We start from the raw sequence: 26,841 nt of genomic DNA on the forward strand, positions 1-26,841 counted from the left end.
TTGTTCTTGACTTTGCCAGGGAAGTACAGCCTTCTGCCGCACTTCCCTGGGCTTTCGCTCCTTTCTTACGGGGAAACTGACATGCCCTTATGACAGTCAGTACCGGGGAACGTTGTTTCCCGTAGTTTCTTCTATCGTGTCGCAGCTTCTCCTTCCCATTCCAATCCTGAGACCCTTCCTATAGCATGAGATGTGATATCTCAATGCTTATACCAAACCTGAGACCCTTCCTATAGCATGAGATGTGATATCCAACTCCTTCCCATTCCAATCCTGAGACCCTTCCTATAGCATGAGATGTGATATCTCAATGCTTATACCAAACCTGAGACCCTTCCTACGGCATGAGATGTCATATACAACTCCTTCCCATTCCAATCCTGAGACCCTTCCTATAGCATGAGATGTGATACCTCAATGCTTATACCATACCTGAGACCCTTCCTACAGCATGAGATGTGATATCCAACTCCTTCCCATTCCAATCCTGAGACCCTTCCTATAGCATGAGATGTGATATATCAATGCTTATACCAAACCTGAGACCCTTCCTATAACATGAGATGGGATATCCAACTCCTTCCCATTCCAATCCTGAGACACTTCCGATAGCAGAGATGTGATATCTCAATGCTTATACCAGACCTTAGACCCTTCCTATAACATGAGATCGGATATCCAACTCCTTCCCGTTCCAAACCTGAGACCCTTCCTTTAGCATGAGATGTGATATCCAGCTCCTTCCCATTCCAATCCTGAGACACTTCCGATAGCATGAGATGTGATATCTCAATGCTTCTAATATCAAAACTGAAACCCTCCCTATAGCATGATATGTGATATCTAAGTCCTTCCCATTCCAATCCTGAGACCCTTCCTATAGCATGAGATGTGATATCTCAATGCTTCTACCAAACATGAGACCCTTCCTTTAGCATGAGATGTGATATCCAGCTCCTTCCCATTCCAATCCTGAGACACTTCCGATAGCATGAGATGTGATATCTCAATGCTTCTAATATCAAAACTGAAACCCTCCCTATAGCATGATATGTGATATCTAAGTCCTTCCCATTCCAATCCTGAGACCCTTCCTATAGCATGAGATGTGATATCTCAATGCTTCTACCAAACATGAGACCCTCCCTTTAGCATGAGATGTTATATCCAACTCCTTCCCATTCCAATCCTGAGACCCTTCCTATAGCATGAGATGTGATATCTCAATACTTCTAATACCAAACCTGAGATCCTTCCGATAACATGAGATGTGATATCCAAATCCTTCCCCTTCCAAACCTGAGACACTCCCTTTAGCATGAGATGTGATAACCAACTCCTTCCCATTCCAATCCTGAGACCCTTCTGATAGCATGAGATGTGATATCTCAATGCTTCTAATACCAAACCTGAGATCCTTCCGATAGCATGAGATGTGATATCTCAATGCTTCTAATACTAAACCTGAGATCCTTCCTATAACATGAGATGTGATATCCAAATCCTTCCCCTTCCAATTCTGAGACCCTCCCTTTAACATGAGATGTGATATCCAACTCCTTCCCATTCCAATCCTGAGACCCTTCTGATAGCATGAGATGTGATATCTCAATGCCTCTAATACCAAACCTGAGATCCTACCTCTAACATGAAATGTGATATCCAACTCTTTCCCCTTCCAAACCTGAGAGCCTTCCTATAACATGAGATGTGATATCCAACTCCTTCCCATTCCAACCTGAGACCCTTCCTATAGCATGAGATGTGATATCTCAATGCCTCTAATACCAAACCTGAGATCCTTCCTCTAACATGAAATGTGATATCCAACTCCTTCCCTTTCCAAACCTGAGAGCCTATCTATAGCATGAGATGTGATATCCAAGTCCTTCCCATTCCAATCCTTAGACCCTTCCTACAGCATGCAATATGATATCTCAATGATTCTAATAACAAACCTGAGACCCGTCCTATAACATGAGATGGGATATCCAAGTCCTTCCCATTCCAATCCTGAGACACTTCCGATAGCAGAGATGTGATATCTCAATGCTTATACCAAACCTGAGACCCTTCCTATAACATGAGATGTGATATCCAACTCCTTCCCGTTCCAAACCTGAGACTCTTCCTTTAGCATGAGATGTGATATCCAGCTCCTTCCCATTCCAATCCTGAGACACTCACGATAGCATGAGATGTGATATCTCAATGCTTCTAATATCAAAACTGAGACCCTCCCTATAGTATGATATGTGATATCTAAGTCCTTCCCATTCCAATCCTGAGACCCTTCCTATAGCATGAGATGTGATATCTCAATGCTTCTACCAAACCTGAGACCCTTCCTTTAGCATGAGATGTGATATCCAACTCCTTCCCATTCCAATCCTGAGACCCTTCCTATAGCATGAGATGTGATATCTCAATACTTCTAATACCAAACCTGAGATCCTTCCGATAACATGAGATGTGATATCCAAATCCTTCCCCTTCCAAACCTGAGACCCTCCCTTTAGCATGAGATGTGATATCCAACTCCTTCCCAATCCAATCCTGAGACCCTTCTGATAGCATGAGATGTGATATCTCAATGCTTCTAATACCAAACCTGAGACCCTTCCTACAGCATGCGATGTGATATCTCAATGCTTCTAATATCAAACCTGAGACCCGTCCTATAACATGAGATGGGATATCCAACTCCTTCCCGTTCCAAACCTGATACCCTTCCTATAGCATGAGATGTGATATCCAATTCCTTCCCATCCCAATCCTGAGACACCTCTGATAGCACAGATGTGATATCTCAATGCTTATACCAAACCTGAGACTCTTCCTATAACATGAGATGTGATATCCAACTCCTTCCCGTTCCAAACCTGAGACCCTTCCTTTAGCATGAGATGTGATATCCAGCTCCTTCCCATTCCAATCCTGAGACACTTCCGATAGCATGAGATGTGATATCTCAATGCTTCTAATATCAAAAATGAGACCCTCCCTATAGCATATGTGATATCTAAGTCCTTCCCATTCCAATCCTGAGACCCTTCCTATAGCATGAGATGTGATATCTCAATGCTTCTACCAAACCTGAGACCCTTCCTTTAGCATGAGATGTGATATCCAACTCCTTCCCATTCCAATCCTGAGACCCTTCCTATAGCCTGAGATGTGATATCTCAATACTTCTAATACCAAACCTGAGATCCTTCCGATAACATGAGATGTGATATCCAAATCCTTCCCCTTCCAAACCTGAGACCCTCCCTTTAGCATGAGATGTGATATCCAACTCCTTCCCATTCCAATCCTGAGACTGTTCTGATAGCATGAGATGTGATATCTCAATGCTTCTAATACCAAACCTGAGACCCTTCCTACAGCATGCAATGTGATATCTCAATGCTTCTAATATCAAACCTGAGACCCGTCCTATAACATGAGATGGGATATCCAACTCCTTCCCGTTCCAAACCTGATACCCTTCCTATAGCATGAGATGTGATATCCAATTCCTTCCCATCCCAATCCTGAGACACCTCCGATAGCAGAGATGTGATATCTCAATGCTTATACCAAACCTGAGACTCTTCCTATAACATAAGATGTGATATCCAACTCCTTCCCGTTCAAAACCTGAGACCCTTCCGATAGCATGAGATGTGATATCTCAATGCTTCTAATACCAAACCTGAGACCCTTCCTATAACATGAGATGGGATATCCAACTCCTTCCCATTCCAATCCTGAGACACTTCCGATAGCAGAGATGTGATATCTCAATGCTTATACCAGACCTTAGACCCTTCCTATAACATGAGATCGGATATCCAACTCCTTCCCGTTCCAAACCTGAGACCCTTCCTTTAGCATGAGATGTGATATCCAGCTCCTTCCCATTCCAATCCTGAGACACTTCCGATAGCATGAGATGTGATATCTCAATGCTTCTAATATCAAAACTGAAACCCTCCCTATAGCATGATATGTGATATCTAAGTCCTTCCCATTCCAATCCTGAGACCCTTCCTATAGCATGAGATGTGATATCTCAATGCTTCTAGCAAACATGAGACCCTTCCTTTAGCATGAGATGTGATATCCAACTCCTTCCCATTCCAATCCTGAGACCCTTCCTATAGCATGAGATGTGATATCTCAATACTTCTAATACCAAACCTGAGATCCTTCCGATAACATGAGATGTGATATCCAAATCCTTCCCCTTCCAAACCTGAGACCCTCCCTTTAGCATGAGATGTGATATCCAACTCCTTCCCATTCCAATCCTGAGACTCTTCTGATAGCATGAGATGTGATATCTCAATGCTTCTAATACCAAACCTGAGATCCTTCCGATAGCATGAGATGTGATATCTCAATGCTTCTAATACTAAACCTGAGATCCTTCCTATAACATGAGATGTGATATCCAAATCCTTCCCCTTCCAATTCTGAGACCCTCCCTTTAACATGAGATGTGATATCCAACTCCTTCCCATTCCAATCCTGAGACCCTTCTGATAGCATGAGATGTGATATCTCAATGCCTCTAATACCAAACCTGAGATCCTACCTCTAACATGAAATGTGATATCCAACTCTTTCCCCTTCCAAACCTGAGAGCCTTCCTATAACATGAGATGTGATATCCAACTCCTTCCCATTCCAACCTGAGACCCTTCCTATAGCATGAGATGTGATATCTCAATGCCTCTAATACCAAACCTGAGATCCTTCCTCTAACATGAAATGTGATATCCAACTCCTTCCCTTTCCAAACCTGAGAGCCTATCTATAGCATAAGATGTGATATCCAAGTCCTTCCCATTCCAATCCTTAGACCCTTCCTACAGCATGCAATATGATATCTCAATGATTCTAATAACAAACCTGAGACCCGTCCTATAACATGAGATGGGATATCCAAGTCCTTCCCATTCCAATCCTGAGACACTTCCGATAGCAGAGATGTGATATCTCAATGCTTATACCAAACCTGAGACCCTTCCTATAACATGAGATGTGATATCCAACTCCTTCCCGTTCCAAACCTGAGACTCTTCCTTTAGCATGAGAAGTGATATCCAGCTCCTTCCCATTCCAATCCTGAGACACTCACGATAGCATGAGATGTGATATCTCAATGCTTCTAATATCAAAACTGAGACCCTCCCTATAGTATGATATGTGATATCTAAGTCCTTCCCATTCCAATCCTGAGACCCTTCCTATAGCATGAGATGTGATATCTCAATGCTTCTACCAAACCTGAGACCCTTCCTTTAGCATGAGATGTGATATCCAACTCCTTCCCATTCCAATCCTGAGACCCTTCCTATAGCATGAGATGTGATATCTCAATACTTCTAATACCAAACCTGAGATCCTTCCGATAACATGAGATGTGATATCCAAATCCTTCCCCTTCCAAACCTGAGACCCTCCCTTTAGCATGAGATGTGATATCCAACTCCTTCCCATTCCAATCCTGAGACCCTTCTGATAGCATGAGATGTGATATCTCAATGCTTCTAATACCAAACCTGAGACCCTTCCTACAGCATGCGATGTGATATCTCAATGCTTCTAATATCAAACCTGAGACCCGTCCTATAACATGAGATGGGATATCCAACTCCTTCCCATTCCAAACCTGATACCCTTCCTATAGCATGAGATGTGATATCCAATTCCTTCCCATCCCAATCCTGAGACACCTCTGATAGCACAGATGTGATATCTCAATGCTTATACCAAACCTGAGACTCTTCCTATAACATGAGATGTGATATCCAACTCCTTCCCGTTCCAAACCTGAGACCCTTCCTTTAGCATGAGATGTGATATCCAGCTCCTTCCCATTCCAATCCTGAGACACTTCCGATAGCATGAGATGTGATATCTCAATGCTTCTAATATCAAAAATGAGACCCTCCCTATAGCATATGTGATATCTAAGTCCTTCCCATTCCAATCCTGAGACCCTTCCTATAGCATGAGATGTGATATCTCAATGCTTCTACCAAACCTGAGACCCTTCCTTTAGCATGAGATGTGATATCCAACTCCTTCCCATTCCAATCCTGAGACCCTTCCTATAGCCTGAGATGTGATATCTCAATACTTCTAATACCAAACCTGAGATCCTTCCGATAACATGAGATGTGATATCCAAATCCTTCCCCTTCCAAACCTGAGACCCTCCCTTTAGCATGAGATGTGATATCCAACTCCTTCCCATTCCAATCCTGAGACTGTTCTGATAGCATGAGATGTGATATCTCAATGCTTCTAATACCAAACCTGAGACCCTTCCTACAGCATGCAATGTGATATCTCAATGCTTCTAATATCAAACCTGAGACCCGTCCTATAACATGAGATGGGATATCCAACTCCTTCCCGTTCCAAACCTGATACCCTTCCTATAGCATGAGATGTGATATCCAATTCCTTCCCATCCCAATCCTGAGACACCTCCGATAGCAGAGATGTGATATCTCAATGCTTATACCAAACCTGAGACTCTTCCTATAACATAAGATGTGATATCCAACTCCTTCCCGTTCAAAACCTGAGACCCTTCCGATAGCATGAGATGTGATATCTCAATGCTTCTAATACCAAACCTGAGACCCTTCCTATAACATGAGATGGGATATCCAACTCCTTCCCATTCCAATCCTGAGACACTTCCGATAGCAGAGATGTGATATCTCAATGCTTATACCAGACCTTAGACCCTTCCTATAACATGAGATCGGATATCCAACTCCTTCCCGTTCCAAACCTGAGACCCTTCCTTTAGCATGAGATGTGATATCCAGCTCCTTCCCATTCCAATCCTGAGACACTTCCGATAGCATGAGATGTGATATCTCAATGCTTCTAATATCAAAACTGAAACCCTCCCTATAGCATGATATGTGATATCTAAGTCCTTCCCATTCCAATCCTGAGACCCTTCCTATAGCATGAGATGTGATATCTCAATGCTTCTAGCAAACATGAGACCCTTCCTTTAGCATGAGATGTGATATCCAACTCCTTCCCATTCCAATCCTGAGACCCTTCCTATAGCATGAGATGTGATATCTCAATACTTCTAATACCAAACCTGAGATCCTTCCGATAACATGAGATGTGATATCCAAATCCTTCCCCTTCCAAACCTGAGACCCTCCCTTTAGCATGAGATGTGATATCCAACTCCTTCCCATTCCAATCCTGAGACCCTTCTGATAGCATGAGATGTGATATCTCAATGCTTCTAATACCAAACCTGAGATCCTTCCGATAGCATGAGATGTGATATCTCAATGCTTCTAATACTAAACCTGAGATCCTTCCTATAACATGAGATGTGATATCCAAATCCTTCCCCTTCCAATTCTGAGACCCTCCCTTTAACATGAGATGTGATATCCAACTCCTTCCCATTCCAATCCTGAGACCCTTCTGATAGCATGAGATGTGATATCTCAATGCCTCTAATACCAAACCTGAGATCCTACCTCTAACATGAAATGTGATATCCAACTCTTTCCCCTTCCAAACCTGAGAGCCTTCCTATAACATGAGATGTGATATCCAACTCCCTCCCATTCCAACCTGAGACCCTTCCTATAGCATGAGATGTGATATCTCAATGCCTCTAATACCAAACCTGAGATCCTTCCTCTAACATGAAATGTGATATCCAACTCCTTCCCTTTCCAAACCTGAGAGCCTATCTATAGCATAAGATGTGATATCCAAGTCCTTCCCATTCCAATCCTTAGACCCTTCCGACAGCATGCAATATGATATCTCAATGATTCTAATAACAAACCTGAGACCCGTCCTATAACATGAGATGGGATATCCAAGTCCTTCCCATTCCAATCCTGAGACACTTCCGATAGCAGAGATGTGATATCTCAATGCTTATACCAAACCTGAGACCCTTCCTATAACATGAGATGTGATATCCAACTCCTTCCCGTTCCAAACCTGAGACTCTTCCTTTAGCATGAGAAGTGATATCCAGCTCCTTCCCATTCCAATCCTGAGACACTCACGATAGCATGAGATGTGATATCTCAATGCTTCTAATATCAAAACTGAGACCCTCCCTATAGTATGATATGTGATATCTAAGTCCTTCCCATTCCAATCCTGAGACCCTTCCTATAGCATGAGATGTGATATCTCAATGCTTCTACCAAACCTGAGACCCTTCCTTTAGCATGAGATGTGATATCCAACTCCTTCCCATTCCAATCCTGAGACCCTTCCTATAGCATGAGATGTGATATCTCAATACTTCTAATACCAAACCTGAGATCCTTCCGATAACATGAGATGTGATATCCAAATCCTTCCCCTTCCAAACCTGAGACCCTCCCTTTAGCATGAGATGTGATATCCAACTCCTTCCCATTCCAATCCTGAGACCCTTCTGATAGCATGAGATGTGATATCTCAATGCTTCTAATACCAAACCTGAGACCCTTCCTACAGCATGCGATGTGATATCTCAATGCTTCTAATATCAAACCTGAGACCCGTCCTATAACATGAGATGGGATATCCAACTCCTTCCCGTTCCAAACCTGATACCCTTCCTATAGCATGAGATGTGATATCCAATTCCTTCCCATCCCAATCCTGAGACACCTCTGATAGCACAGATGTGATATCTCAATGCTTATACCAAACCTGAGACTCTTCCTATAACATGAGATGTGATATCCAACTCCTTCCCGTTCCAAACCTGAGACCCTTCCTATAGCATGAGATGTGATATCCAACTCCTTCCCGTTCCAAACCTGAGACCCTTCCTTTAGCATGAGATGTGATATCCAGCTCCTTCCCATTCCAATCCTGAGACCGTTCTGATAGCATGAGATGTGATATCTCAATGCTTCTAATACCAAACCTGAGACCCTTCCTACAGCATGCAATGTGATATCTCAATGCTTCTAATATCAAATCTGAGACCCGTCCTATAACATGAGATGGGATATCCAACTCCTTCCCGTTCCAAACCTGATACCCTTCCTATAGCATGAGATGTGATATCCAATTCCTTCCCATCCCAATCCTGAGACACCTCCGATAGCAGAGATGTGATGTCTCAATGCTAATACCAAACCTGAGACTCTTCCTATAACATAAGATGTGATATCCAACTCCTTCCCGTTCAAAACCTGAGACCCTTCCGATAGCATGAGATGTGATATCTCAATGCTTCTAATACCAAACCTGTGATCCTTCCTATAACAAGAGATGTGATATCAACATCCTTCCCCTTCCAAACCTGAGACCCTCCCTTTAGCATGAGATGTGATATCTCAATGCCTCTAATACCAAACCTGAGATCCTTCCGATAGCATGAGATGTGATATCTCAATGCTTCTAATACCAAACCTGAGATCCTTCCTATAACATGAGATGTGATATCCAAATCCTTCCATTCCTGAGACCCTCCCTTTAGCATGAGATGTGATATCCAAGTCCTTCCCATTCCAATCCTGAGACCCTTCCTATAGCATGAGATGTGATATCTCAATGCTTCTAATACCAAACCTGAGACCCTTCCTATAACATAAGATGGGATATCCAACTCCTTCCCATTCCAATCCTGAGACCCTTCCGATAGCAGAGATGTGATATCTCAATGCTTATACCAAACCTGAGACCCTTCCTGTGGCATGAGATGTCATATACAACTCCTTCCCATTCCAATCCTGAGACCCTTCCTATAGCATGAGATGTGATATCGAACTCCTTCCCATTCCAATCCTGAGACCCTTCCTATAGCATGAGTTTTGATATCTCAATGCTTCTAATACCAAACCTGAGATCCTTCCGATAGCATGAGATGTGATATCTCAATGCTTCTAATACCAAACCTGAGATCATTCCTATAACACGAGATGTAATATCCAAATCCTTCCCCTTCCAAACCTGAGACCCTCCCTTTAGCATGAGATGTGATATCCAACTCCTTCCCATTCCAATCCTGAGACCCTTCCTATAGCATGAGATGTGATGTCTCAATGCTTCTAATACCAAACCTGAGATCCTTCCTATAACATGAGATGTGATATCCAACTCCTTCCCATTCCAATCCTGAGACACTTCCTATAGCATGAGAAGTGATATCTCCATGCTTATACCAAACCTGAGACCCTTCCTATAGCATGAGATGTGATATCCAAATCCTTCCCATTCCAATCCTGAGACCCTTCCTATAGCATGAGATGTGATATCTCAATACTTCTAATACCAAACCTGAGATCCTTCCGATAACATGAGATGTGATATCCAAATCCTTCCCCTTCCAAACCTGAGACCCTCCCTTTAGCATGAAATGTGTTATCCAACTCCTTCCCATTCCAATCCTGAGACCCTTCTGATAGCATGAGATGTGATATCTCAATACTTCTAATACCAAACGTGAGATCCTTCCGATAACATGAGATGTGATATCCAAATCCTTCCCCTTCCAAACCTGAGACTCTCCCTTTAGCATGAGATGTGATATCCAACTCCTTCCCATTCCAATCCTGAGACCCTTCTGATAGCATGAGATGTGATATCTCAATGCCTCTAATACCAAACCTGAGATCCTACCTCTAACATGAAATGTGATATCCAACTCTTTCCCCTTCCAAACCTGAGAGCCTTCCTATAACATGAGATGTGATATCCAACTCCTTCCCATTCCAACCTGAGACCCTTCCTATAGCATGAGATGTGATATCTCAATGCCTCTAATACCAAACCTGAGATCCTTCCTCTAACATGAAATGTGATATCCAACTCCTTCCCTTTCCAAACATGAGAGCCTATCTATAGCATGAGATGTGATATCCAAGTCCTTCCCATTCCAATCCTTAGGCCCTTCCTACAGCATGCAATATGATATCTCAATGATTCTAATAACAAACCTGAGACCCGTCCTATAACATGAGATGTGTTAAGACGGATTTCTGAACTCTGTCCTGGTGGCGCAGAAGTTCAGAAGGCCAACCTAATTACTTGGAACAGGGTAACCTCTGGACGAGCCAGACCAATCAAGGTAGCGATCGCGGCGGTCAAGACTAGGTCTCAAGAGCGGTGAGGGTGACTGAAAGCCCGCAATGAGCACACAAAACAAGATCACTTACAAACTACTCCAAACAGGTGTTATATAAAAAATATATACACGTTTATTTTAAGGCCTTTAAAACAATGACCGTAGCGAGAAAATCACAATATCACAATATTAAACCAACACATACCGGTGTCCTGTCAATTGGTTGACTGCAATTTGGTCGACTGCAATTTGGTCGACACCATTTGGTCGAATGCCAAATGGTCGAATTTTTTTTTTTTATTTATATATTTTTTTTGAGGGTTTTCGTGTGGGGAAAGAAAAAAAAAAGAAAAAAAAGGGGTTTGGGTGGGGGACCCCCCCAAAAAAAAACAAAAAAGGGGTAAAAAAAAAAAAAAAAATTCCACCATTTGGCATTCGACCAAATGGTGTCGACCAATTGTCCTGTCGACCAAATGTTTTCGACCAATTGACTGGTAACCACACATACCATATCAACACAATATATATACAAATACGACAGTCGCAAGCGTTATATGCACGAAATGTGTAGTCCACCTGAAAGGGAAGGAAAACAGGCAGTGCGATACAATGCTTTAGACTCAGTTCGCCTTCAGAGACACCTAACTAGATGGAAGTCCGAGCCCTGCGAAGAGTGGAGCCTTGTGCTCAAAGTACCTGCACGCGCTGGTGCCAACGGGCAAAAGGAGAAGCTCTTCGAAGGAAGTCAGGCAGTTCAGTTTAGTGCATACAGAAGAAGAACAAGTTCCGCGACTCAAGCGCAGCCTCCACAGTGGGCAGAAGCAGAGCGCGAGTACGGACAAACGGGTGCTGTTTTACACAGCGGGGAAAAGCAATGGGCTCCTGCAGGAGGGCGACCAGATCCTAGCTATACTACTCACCGGTCCCCTATGCAAGCAGACCCAGGCTTCTCCGCGTCAGTTTCAGCAGCTGGCAGGTTCAGAAGAGCAGGGAACGCCTCGTCGTCGTGTTGAGTAAAAAGACGTCCCAATCGAAGAAACCTGCACAGTTTTGTCACCACAGCAGGGCAACGGAGCGGCCGTGTGTATCTGAGCCAAATGTACACTACTCACTTCCGACCTGGGAACGCCAAGTGTACGAAGCGTGTGAGAGTGACAAGGACTCGAAATACTACACAACCTGGCGGCGGTTACAGAGCAAGGCTCCCGGGTAAGCTGGTCAGTCAACTGGATGGCCCAGAGACGCTTCCGAAGGCTTACTGGCAGGAGATGGTGAAGATGCCGAGAATAGCTGTTCCCGCTATTCCAAGGGTCGAAGTACCAGTACAGGCCTTCTGGTTCGATCAAAGGTGAAAAGGGTTTCACAAGGCGACAGCAGTGCAGAGGAGGAGTCCTTCAGCAGGTCACCAGCGATTCCTCGGTCCAGCCTCTTGGTTGCAGGATACTTGGCTCCTGTATTCCTTCGTTCGTGAGAACTCAGGAGATCGACATGGTAGTGGTGTTTCCAGCCCCCTCTTATCCACGGTTCCCTTCGCGCCAAAACGGAGGGGACCCAATGGGAGATCCGCTCATCAACACTCACACCATTCGTGGACCAATCACGGACCACGGTGGTCCCAGGCATTCACACTACCCTAGACTCTCTGGCACCCAGGATGTGTATTGGGACCAGACATCCCAGCCCACACCCTGGAGGCACACACAAGACATGTAGAAGCCCGCGAAAGCATCTGTGTTTCGCGGGAAAGTACATGCCCAAATAAGGAAGGCCCCGGGTCGGCTCGACCTGGGGAAGTTGAAGGGAGCAAGACGGTCAGCGGACAGGACAAAGGAGCCTCGTGGTCTGGCCATTTTGGGAGCCAGGCCACCATTTTGGGTTAAGCGCAGAAAACGCGCTTAGAACGCCAAAAGGAGCTCAAAATACAAAGAAACGATCGCTGCCACCATTCCCGTCCCTGAATCACTTGCACCGATCAAATACAATCCTAAACGAGTATCTAGGGCCTGTAGAAGGCTAGAGACCCAAGAGAGCTGTAACTTAGCTTACAGTGCCCTCTTGTGTCATGTTGCACTAAAGCCGCAACATGATAAAAGAAACTACGGGAAACAGCGTTCCCCGGTACTGACTGTCTTAAGGGCATGTCAGTTTCCCCGTAAGAAAGGAGCGAAAGCCCAGAGGAGTGCGGCAGAAGGCTGCACTTCTCTGGCAAAGTCAAGAACAAGGTGAAAAACAACAGCAAAAAGTTTAGGGGTTGCCACATGGAAGGAAAATTACCTACAATTACGAAATCTTTCCTAACAAGATGTGATATCCAAATCTTTCCCATTCCAATCCTGAGACCCTTCTGATAGCATGAGATGTGATATCTCAATGCCTCTAATACCAAACCTGAGATCCTACCTCTAACATGAAATGTGATATCCAACTCTCTCCCCTTCCAAACCTGAGAGCCTTCCTATAGCATGAGATGTGATATCCAAGTCCTTCCCATTCCAATCCTGAGACCCTTCCTATAACATGAGATGTGATATCCAACTCCTTCCCATTCCAACCTGAGACCCTTCCTATAGCATGAGATGGGATATCCAACTCCTTCCAAATCCAATCCTGATACCCTTCCGATAGCATGAGATGTGATATCCCAATGCTTCTACCAAACCTGAGACCCATACTATGGCATGAGATGTGATATCAAACTCCTTCCCATTCCAATCCTGAGACCCTTCCTATAGCTTGAGATGTGATATCCAACTCCTTCCCATTCCAATCCTGAGACCCTTCCGATATCATGAGATGTGATATCTCAATGCTTCTAATATCAAACTTGAGACCCTCCCTATAGCATGAGATGTGATATCCAAGTCCTTCCCATTCCAATCCTGAGACCCTTCCTATAGCATGAGATGTGATATCTCAATGCTTCTAATACCAAACCTGAGACCCTTCCTATAACATGAGATGGGAATATCCAACTCCTTACCATTCCAATCCTGAGACCCTTCCGATAGCAGAGATGTGATATCTCAATGCTTATACCAAACCTGAGATCCTTCCTATAACATGAGATGTGATATCCAACTCCTTCCCATTCCAATACTGAGACACTTCCTATAGCATGAGATGTGATATCTCACTGCTTATACCAAACCTGAGACCCTTCCTATAGCATGAGATGTGATATCCAACTCCTTCCCATTCCAATCCTGAGACCCTTCCTATAGCATGAGATGTGATATCTCAATGCTTCTTATATCAAACTTGAGACCCTCCCTATAGCATGAGATGTGATATCCAAGTCCTTCCCATTCCAATCCTGAGACTCTTCCTATAGCATGAGATGTGATATCTCAATGCTTCTAATACCAAACCTGAGACTCTTCCTATAACATGAGATGGGATATCCAACTCCTTCCGATTCAAATCCTGAGACCCTTCCGATAGCAGAGATGTGATATCTCAATGCTTATACCAAACCTGAGACCCTTCCTACGGCATGAGATGTCATATACAACTCCTTCCCATTCCAATCCTGAGACCCTTCCTATAGCATGAGATGTGATATCTCAATGCTTATACCAAACCTGAGACCCTTCCTATAGCATGAGATGTGATATCCAACTCCTTCCCATTCCAATCCTGAGACCCTTCCTATAGCATGAGATGTGATGTCTCAATGCTTCTAATACCAAACCTGAGATCCTTCTTATAACATGAGATGTGATATCCAACTCCTTCCATTCCAATCCTGAGACCCTTCCTATAGAATGAGATTTGATATCTCAATGCTTATGCCAAACCTGAGACCCTTCCTATAGCATGAGATGTGATACCCAAGTCCTTCCCATTCCAATCCTTAGACCCTTCCTACAGCATGCAATATGATATCTCAATGATTCTAATAACAATCCTGAGACCCGTCCTATAACGTGAGATGGGATATCCAATTCCTTCCCATTCCAATCCTGAGACACTTCCGATAGCAGAGATGTGATATCTCAATGCTTATACCAAACCTGAGACCCTTCCTATAACATGAGATCGGATATCCTACTCCTTCCCGTTCCAAACCTGATACCCTTCCGATAGCATGAGATGTGATATCCCAATGCTTCTACCAAACCTGAGACCCATACTATGGCATGAGATGTGATATCAAACTCCTTCCCATTCCAATCCTGAGACCCTTCCTATAGCTTGAGATGTGATATCCAACTCCTTCCCATTCCAATCCTGAGACCCTTCCGATATCATGAGATGTGATATCTCAATGCTTCTAATATCAAACTTGAGACCCTCCCTATAGCATGAGATGTGATATCCAAGTCCTTCCCATTCCAATCCTGAGACCCTTCCTATAGCATGAGATGTGATATCTCAATGCTTCTAATACCAAACCTGAGACCCTTCCTATAACATGAGATGGGAATATCCAACTCCTTACCATTCCAATCCTGAGACCCTTCCGATAGCAGAGATGTGATATCTCAATGCTTATACCAAACCTGAGATCCTTCCTATAACATGAGATGTGATATCCAACTCCTTCCCATTCCAATACTGAGACACTTCCTATAGCATGAGATGTGATATCTCACTGCTTATACCAAACCTGAGACCCTTCCTATAGCATGAGATGTGATATCCAACTCCTTCCCATTCCAATCCTGAGACCCTTCCTATAGCATGAGATGTGATATCTCAATGCTTCTTATATCAAACTTGAGACCCTCCCTATAGCATGAGATGTGATATCCAAGTCCTTCCCATTCCAATCCTGAGACTCTTCCTATAGCATGAGATGTGATATCTCAATGCTTCTAATACCAAACCTGAGACTCTTCCTATAACATGAGATGGGATATCCAACTCCTTCCGATTCAAATCCTGAGACCCTTCCGATAGCAGAGATGTGATATCTCAATGCTTATACCAAACCTGAGACCCTTCCTACGGCATGAGATGTCATATACAACTCCTTCCCATTCCAATCCTGAGACCCTTCCTATAGCATGAGATGTGATATCTCAATGCTTATACCAAACCTGAGACCCTTCCTATAGCATGAGATGTGATATCCAACTCCTTCCCATTCCAATCCTGAGACCCTTCCTATAGCATGAGATGTGATGTCTCAATGCTTCTAATACCAAACCTGAGATCCTTCTTATAACATGAGATGTGATATCCAACTCCTTCCATTCCAATCCTGAGACCCTTCCTATAGAATGAGATTTGATATCTCAATGCTTATGCCAAACCTGAGACCCTTCCTATAGCATGAGATGTGATACCCAAGTCCTTCCCATTCCAATCCTTAGACCCTTCCTACAGCATGCAATATGATATCTCAATGATTCTAATAACAATCCTGAGACCCGTCCTATAACGTGAGATGGGATATCCAATTCCTTCCCATTCCAATCCTGAGACACTTCCGATAGCAGAGATGTGATATCTCAATGCTTATACCAAACCTGAGACCCTTCCTATAACATGAGATCGGATATCCTACTCCTTCCCGTTCCAAACCTGAGACCCTTCCTTTAGCATGAGATGTGATATCCAGCTCCTTCCCATTCCAATCCTGAGACACTTCCGATAGCATGAGATGTGATATCTCAATGCTTCTAATATCAAAACTGAAACCCTCCCTATAGCATGATATGTGATATCTAAGTCCTTCCCATTCCAATCCTAAGACCCTTCCTATAGCATGAGATGTGATATCTCAATGCTTCTACCAAACCTGAGACCCTTCCTTTAGCATGAGATGTGATATCCAACTCCTTCCCATTCCAATCCTGAGACCCTTCCGATAGCATGAGATGTGATATCTCAATACTTCTAATACCAAACCTGAGATCCTTCCGATAACATGAGATGTGATATCCAAATCCTTCCCCTTCCAAACCTGAGACCCTCCCTTTAGCATGAGATGTGATATCCAACTCCTTCCCATTCCAATCCTGAGACCCTTCTGATAGCATGAGATGTGATATCTCAATGTTTCTAATACCAAACCTGAGATCCTTCCAATAGCATGAGATGTGATATCTCAATGCTTCTAATACTAAACCTGAGATCCTTCCTATAACATGAGATGTGATATCCAAATCCTTCCCCTTCCAATTCTGAGACCCTCCCTTTAACATGAGATGTGATATCCAACTCCTTCCCATTCCAATCCTGAGACCCTTCTGATAGCATGAGATGTGATATCTCAATGCCTCTAATACCAAACCTGAGATCCTACCTCTAACATGAAATGTGATATCCAACTCTTTCCCCTTCCAAACCTGAGAGCCTTCCTATAACATGAGATGTGATATCCAACTCCTTCCCATTCCAACCTGAGACCCTTCCTATAGCATGAGATGTGATATCTCAATGCCTCTAATACCAAACCTGAGATCCTTCCTCTAACATGAAATGTGATATCCAACTCCTTCCCTTTCCAAACCTGAGAGCCTATCTATAGCATGAGATGTGATATCCAAGTCCTTCCCATTCCAATCCTTAGACCCTTCCTACAGCATGCAATATGATATCTCAATGATTCTAATAACAAACCTGAGACCCGTCCTATAACATGAGATGGGATATCCAAGTCCTTCCCATTCCAATCCTGAGACACTTCCGATAGCAGAGATGTGATATCTCAATGCTTATACCAAACCTGAGACCCTTCCTATAACATGAGATGTGATATCCAACTCCTTCCCGTTCCAAACCTGAGACTCTTCCTTTAGCATGAGATGTGATATCCAGCTCCTTCCCATTCCAATCCTGAGACACTCACGATAGCATGAGATGTGATATCTCAATGCTTCTAATATCAAAACTGAGACCCTCCCTATAGTATGATATGTGATATCTAAGTCCTTCCCATTCCAATCCTGAGACCCTTCCTATAGCATGAGATGTGATATCTCAATGCTTCTACCAAACCTGAGACCCTTCCTTTAGCATGAGATGTGATATCCAACTCCTTCCCATTCCAATCCTGAGACCCTTCCTATAGCATGAGATGTGATATCTCAATACTTCTAATACCAAACCTGAGATCCTTCCGATAACATGAGATGTGATATCCAAATCCTTCCCCTTCCAAACCTGAGACCCTCCCTTTAGCATGAGATGTGATATCCAACTCCTTCCCATTCCAATCCTGAGACCCTTCTGATAGCATGAGATGTGATATCTCAATGCTTCTAATACCAAACCTGAGACCCTTCCTACAGCATGCGATGTGATATCTCAATGCTTCTAATATCAAACCTGAGACCCGTCCTATAACATGAGATGGGATATCCAACTCCTTCCCGTTCCAAACCTGATACCCTTCCTATAGCATGAGATGTGATATCCAATTCCTTCCCATCCCAATCCTGAGACACCTCTGATAGCACAGATGTGATATCTCAATGCTTATACCAAACCTGAGACTCTTCCTATAACATGAGATGTGATATCCAACTCCTTCCCGTTCCAAACCTGAGACCCTTCCTATAGCATGAGATGTGATATCCAACTCCTTCCCGTTCCAAACCTGAGACCCTTCCTTTAGCATGAGATGTGATATCCAGCTCCTTCCCATTCCAATCCTGAGACACTTCCAATAGCATGAGATGTGATATCTCAATGCTTCTAATATCAAAAATGAGACCCTCCCTATAGCATGATATGTGATATCTAAGTCCTTCCCATTCCAATCCTGAGACCCTTCCTATAGCATGAGATGTGATATCTCAATGCTTCTACCAAACCTGAGACCCTTCCTTTAGCATGAGATGTGATATCCAACTCCTTCCCATTCCAATCCTAAGACCCTTCCTATAGCCTGAGATGTGATATCTCAATACTTCTAATACCAAACCTGAGATCCTTCCGATAACATGAGATGTGATATCCAAATCCTTCCCCTTCCAAACCTGAGACCCTCCCTTTAGCATGAGATGTGATATCCAACTCCTTCCCATTCCAATCCTGAGACCGTTCTGATAGCATGAGATGTGATATCTCAATGCTTCTAATATCAAACCTGAGACCCGTCCTATAACATGAGATGGGATATCCAACTCCTTCCCGTTCCAAACCTGATACCCTTCCTATAGCATGAGTTGTGATATCCAATTCCTTCCCATCCCAATCCTGAGACACCTCCGATAGCAGAGATGTGATATCTCAATGTTTATAGCAAACCTGAGACTCTTCCTATAACATAAGATGTGATATCCAACTCCTTCCCGTTCAAAACCTGAGACCCTTCCGATAGCATGAGATGTGATATCTCAATGCTTCTAATACCAAACCTGTGATCCTTCCTATAACAAGAGATGTGATATCAACATCCTTCCCCTTCCAAACCTGAGACCCTCCCTTTAGCATGAGATGTGATATCTCAATGCCTCTAATACCAAACCTGAGATCCTTCCGATAGCATGAGATGTGATATCTCAATGCTTCTAATACCAAACCTGAGATCCTTCCTATAACATGAGATGTGATATCCAAATCCTTCCCCTTCCATTCCTGAGACCCTCCCTTTAGCATGAGATGTGATATCCAAGTCCTTCCCATTCCAATCCTGAGACCCTTCCTATAGCATGAGATGTGATATCTCAATGCTTCTAATACCAAACCTGAGACCCTTCCTATAACATAAGATGGGATATCCAACTCCTTCCCATTCCAATCCTGAGACCCTTCCGATAGCATGAGATGTGATATCTCAATGCTTCTAATACCAAACCTGTGATCCTTCCTATAACAAGAGATGTGATATCAACATCCTTCCCCTTCCAAACCTGAGACCCTCCCTTTAGCATGAGATGTGATATCTCAATGCCTCTAATACCAAACCTGAGATCCTTCCGATAGCATGAGATGTGATATCTCAATGCTTCTAATACCAAACCTGAGATCCTTCCTATAACACGAGATGTAATATCCAAATCCTTCCCCTTCCAAACCTGAGACCCTCCCTTTAGCATGAGATGTGATATCCAACTCCTTCCCATTCCAATCCTGAGACCCTTCCTATAGCATGAGATGTGATGTCTCAATGCTTCTAATACCAAACCTGAGATCCTTCCTATAACATGAGATGTGATATCCAACTCCTTCCCATTCCAATCCTGAGACACTTCCTATAGCATGAGAAGTGATATCTCCATGCTTATACCAAACCTGAGACCCTTCCTATAGCATGAGATGTGATATCCAAATCCTTCCCATTCCAATCCTGAGACCCTTCCTATAGCATGAGATGTGATATCTCAATACTTCTAATACCAAACCTGAGATCCTTCCGATAACATGAGATGTGATATCCAAATCCTTCCCCTTCCAAACCTGAGACCCTCCCTTTAGCATGAAATGTGTTATCCAACTCCTTCCCATTCCAATCCTGAGACCCTTCTGATAGCATGAGATGTGATATCTCAATACTTCTAATACCAAACCTGAGATCCTTCCGATCACATGAGATGTGATATCCAAATCCTTCCCCTTCCAAACCTGAGACTCTCCCTTTAGCATGAGATGTGATATCCAACTCCTTCCCATTCCAATCCTGAGACCCTTCTGATAGCATGAGATGTGATATCTCAATGCCTCTAATACCAAACCTGAGATCCTACCTCTAACATGAAATGTGATATCCAACTCTTTCCCCTTCCAAACCTGAGAGCCTTCCTATAACATGAGATGTGATATCCAACTCCTTCCCATTCCAACCTGAGACCCTTCCTATAGCATGAGATGTGATATCTCAATGCCTCTAATACCAAACCTGAGATCCTTCCTCTAACATGAAATGTGATATCCAACTCCTTCCCTTTCCAAACATGAGAGCCTATCTATAGCATGAGATGTGATATCCAAGTCCTTCCCATTCCAATCCTTAGGCCCTTCCTACAGCATGCAATATGATATCTCAATGATTCTAATAACAAACCTGAGACCCGTCCTATAACATGAGATGTGTTAAGACGGATTTCTGAACTCTGTCCTGGTGGCGCAGAAGTTCAGAAGGCCAACCTAATTACTTGGAACAGGGTAACCTCTGGACGAGCCAGACCAATCAAGGTAGCGATCGCGGCGGTCAAGACTAGGTCTCAAGAGCGGTGAGGGTGACTGAAAGCCCGCAATGAGCACACAAAACAAGATCACTTACAAACTACTCCAAACAGGTGTTATATAAAAAATATATACACGTTTATTTTAAGGCCTTTAAAACAATGACCGTAGCGAGAAAATCACAATATCACAATATTAAACCAACACATACCGGTGTCCTGTCAATTGGTCGACTGCAATTTGGTCGACTGCAATTTGGTCGACACCATTTGGTCGAATGCCAAATGGTCGAATTTTTTTTTTTTATTTATATATTTTTTTTGTGGGTTTTCGTGTGGGGAAAGAAAAAAAAAAGAAAAAAAAGGGGTTTGGGTGGGGGACCCCCCCAAAAAAAAAAAAAAGGGGTAAAAAAAAAAAAAAAAAAAAAAAATTCGACCATTTGCCATTCGACCAAATGGTGTCGACCAATTGTCCTGTCGACCAAATGTTTTCGACCAATTGACTGGTAACCACACATACCATATCAACACAATATATATACAAATACGACAGTCGCAAGCGTTATATGCACGAAATGTGTAGTCCACCTGAAAGGGAAGGAAAACAGGCAGTGCGATACAATGCTTTAGACTCAGTTCGCCTTCAGAGACACCTAACTAGATGGAAGTCCGAGCCCTGCGAAGAGTGGAGCCTTGTGCTCAAAGTACCTGCACGCGCTGGTGCCAACGGGCAAAAGGAGAAGCTCTTCGAAGGAAGTCAGGCAGTTCAGTTTAGTGCATACAGAAGAAGAACAAGTTCCGCGACTCAAGCGCAGCCTCCACAGTGGGCAGAAGCAGAGCGCGAGTACGGACAAACGGGTGCTGTTTTACACAGCGGGGAAAAGCAATGGGCTCCTGCAGGAGGGCGACCAGATCCTAGCTATACTACTCACCGGTCCCCTTTGCAAGCAGACCCAGGCTTCTCCGCGTCAGTTTCAGCAGCTGGCAGGTTCAGAAGAGCAGGGAACGCCTCGTCGTCGTGTTGAGTAAAAAGACGTCCCAATCGAAGAAACCTGCACAGTTTTGTCACCACAGCAGGGCAACGGAGCGGCCGTGTGTATCTGAGCCAAATGTACACTACTCACTTCCGACCTGGGAACGCCAAGTGTACGAAGCGTGTGAGAGTGACAAGGACTCGAAATACTACACAACCTGGCGGCGGTTACAGAGCAAGGCTCCCGGGTAAGCTGGTCAGTCAACTGGATGGCCCAGAGACGCTTCCGAAGGCTTACTGGCAGGAGATGGTGAAGATGCCGAGAATAGCTGTTCCCGCTATTCCAAGGGTCGAAGTACCAGTACAGGCCTTCTGGTTCGATCAAAGGTGAAAAGGGTTTCACAAGGCGACAGCAGTGCAGAGGAGGAGTCCTTCAGCGGGTCACCAGCGATTCCTCGGTCCAGCCTCTTGGTTGCAGGATACTTGGCTCCTGTATTCCTTCGTTCGTGAGAACTCAGGAGATCGACATGGTAGTGGTGTTTCCAGCCCCCTCTTATCCACGGTTCCCTTCGCGCCAAAACGGAGGGGACCCAATGGGAGATCCGCTCATCAACACTCACACCATTCGTGGACCAATCACGGACCACGGTGGTCCCAGGCATTCACACTACCCTAGACTCTCTGGCACCCAGGATGTGTATTGGGACCAGACATCCCAGCCCACACCCTGGAGGCACACACAAGACATGTAGAAGCCCGCGAAAGCATCTGTGTTTCGCGGGAAAGTACATGCCCAAATAAGGAAGGCCCCGGGTCGGCTCGACCTGGGGAAGTTGAAGGGAGCAAGACGGTCAGCGGACAGGACAAAGGAGCCTCGTGGTCTGGCCATTTTGGGAGCCAGGCCACCATTTTGGGTTAAGCGCAGAAAACGCGCTTAGAACGCCAAAAGGAGCTCAAAATACAAAGAAACGATCGCTGCCACCATTCCCGTCCCTGAATCACTTGCACCGATCAAATACAATCCTAAACGAGTATCTAGGGCCTGTAGAAGGCTAGAGACCCAAGAGAGCTGTAACTTAGCTTACAGTGCCCTCTTGTGTCATGTGGCACTAAAGCCGCAACATGATAAAAGAAACTACGGGAAACAGCGTTCCCCGGTACTGACTGTCTTAAGGGCATGTCAGTTTCCCCGTAAGAAAGGAGCGAAAGCCCAGAGGAGTGCGGCAGAAGGCTGCACTTCTCTGGCAAAGTCAAGAACAAGGTGAAAAACAACAGCAAAAAGTTTAGGGGTTGCCACATGGAAGGAAAATTACCTACAATTACGAAATCTTTCCTAACAAGATGTGATATCCAAATCTTTCCCATTCCAATCCTGAGACCCTTCTGATAGCATGAGATGTGATATCTCAATGCCTCTAATACCAAACCTGAGATCCTACCTCTAACATGAAATGTGATATCCAACTCTCTCCCCTTCCAAACCTGAGAGCCTTCCTATAGCATGAGATGTGATATCCAAGTCCTTCCCATTCCAATCCTGAGACCCTTCCTATAACATGAGATGTGATATCCAACTCCTTCCCATTCCAACCTGAGACCCTTCCTATAGCATGAGATGGGATATCCAACTCCTTCCAAATCCAATCCTGATACCCTTCCGATAGCATGAGATGTGATATCCAAATGCTTCTACCAAACCTGAGACCCATACTATGGCATGAGATGTGATATCAAACTCCTTCCCATTCCAATCCTGAGACCCTTCCTATAGCTTGAGATGTGATATCCAACTCCTTCCCATTCCAATCCTGAGACCCTTCCGATATCATGAGATGTGATATCTCAATGCTTCTAATATCAAACTTGAGACCCTCCCTATAGCATGAGATGTGATATCCAAGTCCTTCCCATTCCAATCCTGAGACCCTTCCTATAGCATGAGATGTGATATCTCAATGCTTCTAATACCAAACCTGAGACCCTTCCTATAACATGAGATGGGAATATCCAACTCCTTACCATTCCAATCCTGAGACCCTTCCGATAGCAGAGATGTGATATCTCAATGCTTATACCAAACCTGAGATCCTTCCTATAACATGAGATGTGATATCCAACTCCTTCCCATTCCAATACTGAGACACTTCCTATAGCATGAGATGTGATATCTCACTGCTTATACCAAACCTGAGACCCTTCCTATAGCATGAGATGTGATATCCAACTCCTTCCCATTCCAATCCTGAGACCCTTCCTATAGCATGAGATGTGATATCTCAATGCTTCTTATATCAAACTTGAGACCCTCCCTATAGCATGAGATGTGATATCCAAGTCCTTCCCATTCCAATCCTGAGACACTTCCTATAGCATGAGATGTGATATCTCAATGCTTCTAATACCAAACCTGAGACTCTTCCTATAACATGAGATGGGATATCCAACTCCTTCCCATTCAAATCCTGAGACCCTTCCGATAGCAGAGATGTGATATCTCAATGCTTATACCAAACCTGAGACCCTTCCTACGGCATGAGATGTCATATACAACTCCTTCCCATTCCAATCCTGAGACCCTTCCTATAGCATGAGATGTGATATCTCAATGCTTATACCAAACCTGAGACCCTTCCTATAGCATGAGATGTGATATCCAACTCCTTCCCATTTCAATCCTGAGACCCTTCCTATAGCATGAGATGTGATGTCTCAATGCTTCTAATACCAAACCTGAGATCCTTCCTATAACATGAGATGTGATATCCAACTCCTTCCATTCCAATCCTGAGACCCTTCCTATAGAATGAGATTTGATATCTCAATGCTTATGCCAAACCTGAGACCCTTCCTATAGCATGAGATGTGATACCCAAGTCCTTCCCATTCCAATCCTTAGACCCTTCCTACAGCATGCAATATGATATCTCAATGATTCTAATAACAATCCTGAGACCCGTCCTATAACGTGAGATGGGATATCCAATTCCTTCCCATTCCAATCCTGAGACACTTCCGATAGCAGAGATGTGATATCTCAATGCTTATACCAAACCTGAGACCCTTCCTATAACATGAGATCGGATATCCTACTCCTTCCCGTTCCAAACCTGAGACCCTTCCTTTAGCATGAGATGTGATATCCAGCTCCTTCCCATTCCAATCCTGAGACACTTCCGATAGCATGAGATGTGATATCTCAATGCTTCTAATATCAAAACTGAAACCCTCCCTATAGCATGATATGTGATATCTAAGTCCTTCCCATTCCAATCCTAAGACCCTTCCTATAGCATGAGATGTGATATCTCAATGCTTCTACCAAACCTGAGACCCTTCCTTTAGCATGAGATGTGATATCCAACTCCTTCCCATTCCAATCCTGAGACCCTTCCGATAGCATGAGATGTGATATCTCAATACTTCTAATACCAAACCTGAGATCCTTCCGATAACATGAGATGTGATATCCAAATCCTTCCCCTTCCAAACCTGAGACCCTCCCTTTAGCATGAGATGTGATATCCAACTCCTTCCCATTCCAATCCTGAGACCCTTCTGATAGCATGAGATGTGATATCTCAATGTTTCTAATACCAAACCTGAGATCCTTCCGATAGCATGAGATGTGATATCTCAATGCTTCTAATACCAAACCTGAGATCCTTCCTATAACATGAGATGTGATATCCAAATCCTTCCCCTTCCAAACCTGAGACCCTCCCATTAGCATGAGATGTGATATCCAACTCCTTCCCATTCCAATCCTGAGACCCTTCTGATAGCATGAGATGTGATATCTCAATGCCTCTAATACCAAACCTGAGATCCTACCTCTAACATGAAATGTGATATCCAACTCTTTCCCCTTCCAAACCTGAGAGCCTTCCTATAACATGAGATGTGATATCCAACTCCTTCCCATTCCAACCTGAGACCCTTCCTATAGCATGAGATGTGATATCTCAATGCCTCTAATACCAAACCTGAGATCCTTCCTGTAACATGAAATGTGATATCCAACTCCTTCCCTTTCCAAACCTGAGAGCCTATCTATAGCATGAGATGTGATATCCAAGTCCTTCCCATTCCAATCCTTAGACCCTTCCTACAGCATGCAATATGATATCTCAATGATTCTAATAACAAACCTGAGACCCGTCCTATAACATGAGATGGGATATCCAACTCCTTCCCATTCCAATCCTGAGACACTTCCGATAGCAGAGATGTGATATCTCAATGCTTATACCAAACCTGAGACCCTTCCTATAACATGAGGTGTGATATCCAACTCCTTCCCGTTCCAAACCTGAGACCCTTCCTTTAGCATGAGATGTGATATCCAGCTCCTTCCCATTCCAATACTGAGACACTTCCGATAGCATGAGATGTGATATCTCAATGCTTCTAATATCAAAACTGAGACCAACAAAAATGATATGTGATATCTAAGTCCTTCCCATTCCAATCCTGAGACCCTTCCTATAGCATGAGATGTGATATCTCAATGCTTCTAATATCAAACTTGAGACCCTCCCTTTAGCATGAGAAGTGATATCCAAGTCCTTCCCATTCCAATCCTGAGACACTTCCTATAGCATGAGATGTGATATCTCAATGCTTATACCAAACCTGAGACCCTTCCTACGGCATGAGATGTCATATACAACTCCTTCCCATTCCAATCCTGAGACCCTTCCTATAGCATGAGATGT

This window comes from Ambystoma mexicanum, chromosome 4q (assembly GCF_040938575.1).
Source record: "Ambystoma mexicanum isolate Mex_15411 chromosome 4q, UKY_AmexF1_1, whole genome shotgun sequence".
Classification (NCBI taxonomy): Eukaryota; Metazoa; Chordata; class Amphibia; order Caudata; family Ambystomatidae; genus Ambystoma; species Ambystoma mexicanum.